The sequence below is a fragment of the Onychomys torridus genome, chromosome 20 (genome assembly GCF_903995425.1).
Source record: "Onychomys torridus chromosome 20, mOncTor1.1, whole genome shotgun sequence".
Lineage (NCBI taxonomy): Eukaryota > Metazoa > Chordata > Mammalia > Rodentia > Cricetidae > Onychomys > Onychomys torridus.
The window spans coordinates 18,040,547-18,045,068 of NC_050462.1; the positions used below are offsets into that span (position 1 = coordinate 18,040,547).

Sequence of the window (4,522 nt, forward strand, 5' to 3'; positions counted from 1 at the left end):
ATTTCTTAGTAATCCATTATGTGAAGAGTATCTAAAATGATGTGCTTAAGAGAAATAATTGAGTTATTTGAGAAAAATGAGTCCCAAATTGTACTTTTCTTCCCACAATCACTTAGTCTCTGTTTTGATTATTTGAAGATCTCTGCAGTTGTTTCCAACTGCTGGAAAACAAAAAACAAGAAAACAAAACAAAAAAAACCCACTTTTCTTTGGTGATGCATAAAAACTATGCTTAACTGTGGGAACAAGGGTAAGTATTTAGAATACAATTAGAAACTATGCTGCCTAGATTAAGAGCTACAGGCAATCACTGGTTTCTCAGAGACGAAGAATCACTTTTCTCCAGAAATGAGCCCCTCCAGGTTATAGAACCCCAAGTCATCAGCTACAAGCACATGTGCAAATGAGAAGCACTACAAGAGCTCAGTAGGTTTCTTGTACACTCACAGCACAGACACACACACACGCACACACACTGAAGTAATTCAATAATAAATAAAGAATGGTCATGAATTCAAAGAAGAGTAGGAGGGTCATGGAAGGAATTATAGGGGATACAGAAGAGAGGAAATTATATAAATACATTACTCATATATAAAATTCTCAAAATATTTTAATAAACATATGAGCTTACTTAAACTTGAATTCATAATTATATTAATATATACTAAATCAATACTATTAATGTTTTACATTCACATCAAGCATCGTGTATGTGTGTAATTTTTAACTAAATACAAACACGGTAGGTGTGAGTTCACAAGACTGTACTGCTCAACATGATACCCTGTGTGAAGAACATATGAGCTCCCTTCTTACAGGCCATTACAATGACATCTTGGTGGATAGAAGATCCTGTGTATGCCTGCCTCAGCATCACCTTTGAGAATATAGCATGGTGTGTGCATACCACCTAGACACAGCTATGGGACATTCTTGGAATTCAAAAATACTTTGCTGGTGAAGCCAACATTCAACTCCTATTCTTGAGTATTGGCAGTCTTCAAAATCAACCTAAATTTTAATCTTATAATTACAACTGAAAAGTCATCAATACTGATGATAATTTCTAGATAAATACAACTTAGTACTTAGTAAATCGGTAGAAATAAATAAAAAGGTTTTAATATTCTCAGCTGTATTATCTATAGTTATAACTTTCAAAATACTGATAAGAACAGATACTACACTTGATCTTAGCCAAAAGGCTGAGAAGCGATAAAAAGGAGGGACTGTAAGAGTGTGAATTGTTGAGACCAAGATTGGAAAAGCACAGGGACAAATAGCCAAATGAATGGAAGCACATGAATTATGAACCCAAGGCTGTGGAGGCCCCAGCTAGAGCAGGCCCTCTGGATGTGAGACAATTGAATAGCTTGAACTGTTTGGGAGGCACCCAGGCTGTGGGACCAGGACCTGTCCTTAGTGCATGAGCTGGCTGTTTGGAACCTTGGACTTACACAGGGATACTTTGCTCAGGCTGGAAGGAGGGGACTGGACCTGCTTGTACTCAATCCACCAGGTTTAAATGAATCCCCAGGGGAGTCTTGGCACTGGAGGAGATGGTAATGGAGTGGAGGTGCTGGGGAGAAGGTGGGGTCGGGGGCGGGAAGGGGGAGGACAGGGGAACCCATGGCTGATATGTAAAATTAAAACACAAATATAACAAATAAAAAAGGACAAGAAAAAAAGAAAAACAAAATAAAACAAACAAAAAACTTACAAAATAAGTTTAACATGTACATATTTAAATAACAAACTGAATGTTGCAATTATTAATAACGTATCATGAAGCAGGCAGTCTTCGGGGGGTTTTGCATGAACTAATGGATTTACCCAGAATTAGAGAATCACTCCTATAGATGTGGCTTTGAAGATACACAGAGGAAAGAATGACACACAGAATTGACTAAGGCTACATGTCTAATAAAAGACCAAAATATCTGTACACGCTAAAGGACAGTTTGAAGAACTGACTCTTAATTCATCTCTATGTGTGTAAGAGGTAAAGGGCAATTTTTTTTTGGAAGATGAGGATCAAACCCAGGGCCTTGTGCTTGCTAGGAAAGTGCTGTACCACTGAGCTAAATCCCCAACCCCAGGTAAAGGACATCTTTAACAGATGGTCCATTCTCAAGACCTGTGTAACAGGAAAGAGGCAGAGGGGGCATTAGAGAAGCTATTCTTTCCTAAAATTATAAAACAAACATCAATTCCTTTTCATTCCATCTATAGTGTATTACAAGAAAAAATAAAAGACTCTGGTTTTGTTTGGTTTATACATTTGAAATTCCCTGTGTAGTTATTTATACCCCTAGACGATTTAAAAAATATTTTAGGCCATTTAACTTTCTATGAAAGGCTAAAGGGTTAGAAAATGTGGAGCTAAAATTATTTCATTCTACTGTGCTTTGCTTTTATCATTTGATACACTCATTTTGAGATTTGTCTGATCCTGTGGTATCTTTCAAGTCTCTGGTTGGCAGTCTGCTTTGAGTGCAGTTTGGTTAGAATAAACACACTGCACAACTAAGAAAAGTAGATACTGATCACAAAAGAGAAATGTTTTAGAATAATTATTTAAATCCAGATGGTGCACTTCAGTTCACCTTTGCACAAAGGTATGTTTGTATATGGCAAAATAATGAATAGGCTTTTTGTTGGATGCAGAGTCCTAACACTTTCAATGGTCAGAAACATGAATTCCAAAGGTGATATTGTATCAATAATGGTGATATTCATGCAATATTTTAAACCATACACCACAAATGCTTTTGCCTTTTGATTTTATGAGTGAACAATTGTCATTGACAACTGAATTGATAGCCATTGTGGCTCACTGAAAGTTGTTTTGGTTTTCTTCTGTCAAATTAGTAGAACTCAAAAAAACAGATCATTAGTAACGGGACAAGGATTAAGACTCACATTGAGGTTATGCTGAAGAGAAGCAATGAGCTCAGTCTTGATAGGTATCATTTGCACTTTGTAACACTGGAGAACTTCATTTTTCTGCATATAAGGTGATGATAGCACCAGAAATTTGTATGGTATGCAAGCAGGTAAGCCCTACATTCAGAAGGCTAAGGCAGGAGGATTGCTGTAATCTCAGATCAGCCTAGACCACATAGTTGGTGCCAGGCCAACTAAGACTACATAGCAAGACTTATTCACAAAAGAAAGAAACAACAAAAAAAACAAAGCTTTTAAGTTAAATCTGATACTGTGTATGTTCTGCCTAAAATTAGAAAGAAAAAACAATAAGGTATACTGACTATATCTTTGCAGAGATAGTCCATATTCTGTGATATTCATTAGACAGTATGTAAAATACATCATAAAATAAAAGCTATAGTTTCAAATATAATGGCAGAAGTGGTATATACACACACACACATATATATATATACATACATATATGTATATATATATATATATATATATATATATATATATATATATACATATATAACTTCCTCCTTTCTAAGAGTTGCCTAGCATTTTAGTCTAAAAATGCAATTCTCTGCCAAGATCATCATTGTCCCAGACAGCTGCAGCATCCATCAGTGATGTCATTCCCAATAAAAGAAGGGACAAGCTGGGCTTAGGTATCATCTTTAACAACTGATCAGTCAGCAGCTTACAGAAAGACATGTGTGATTTTGACCAATAATAGATAAGCAAGGTCCTGGATCCACTACAGCATGCCACTGAGGCAAATTAAATCTGATACTAACTTTCAGAGAATGATGTATGGAATAGGATACTTGACAAAGAATTATCAAAGTTTATATCATTATACCCACTAGCACAATTTGACATTTTCAGAGGAAATACAAGTACTCTTCAGAAAGATTATTTATGCATTTATTTTTATTATTTCATATGTATCACTTATTTGCCTATATGTGTGTATGTGTACCATGCATGTGCATATACCTGTGGAGGCCAGAAAAGAGTGTAGGATGTCCTGAGATTGGACTTACAGGAAGATGTGAGCTGCTATGTGTTGCTGGAAACTAGATCTGGGTCATCTGCAAGAGTAGGAAGTGGTCTTAGCCACTGAGCAATCTCTTTAGGCACTACTAGTTCGATTTTAATATTTCCTGGGCAGCTAAATGTCCTATCTCTTGATAAATTCATGTCATAGCCAGTTTTCTCCAGTAGAGAACTTTGATTGACTTTTGGACTTAAAATTTCCAACTTTTAAAGCCAACTGCTCCAATAAACAAATTGAGATCTTCAAACTAAAAATTATTAATGTTGCACTTTTGTCTTTTATTTTACAACAGATTATTACTTCACAGTTTGTATTTCTAATGAAGATACAGTATGTTCACTTTAATGAGTATAACATTATATTGGGCAAATAGTAATTATTTTTCCATTCTTGAAACACATTTGAATACCATGTGGATCTCTTATTAAAATGGCTGGTGTGAATAATTATGCTTGGCTATATATTTGGGTGTACATTATTTTCTCTTTGTAACTGACATAATATTTATACGTATTTTTGCAATTA

At 35.3% G+C, this 4,522-nt stretch overlaps 1 pseudogene; it reads right to left on the bottom strand.

Moving 5' to 3' along the window:
• Positions 1-1,097: 1,097 nt before the first annotated feature.
• Positions 1,098-1,220, bottom strand: LOC118571279 (annotated as a pseudogene).
• Positions 1,221-4,522: the final 3,302 nt, after the last annotated feature.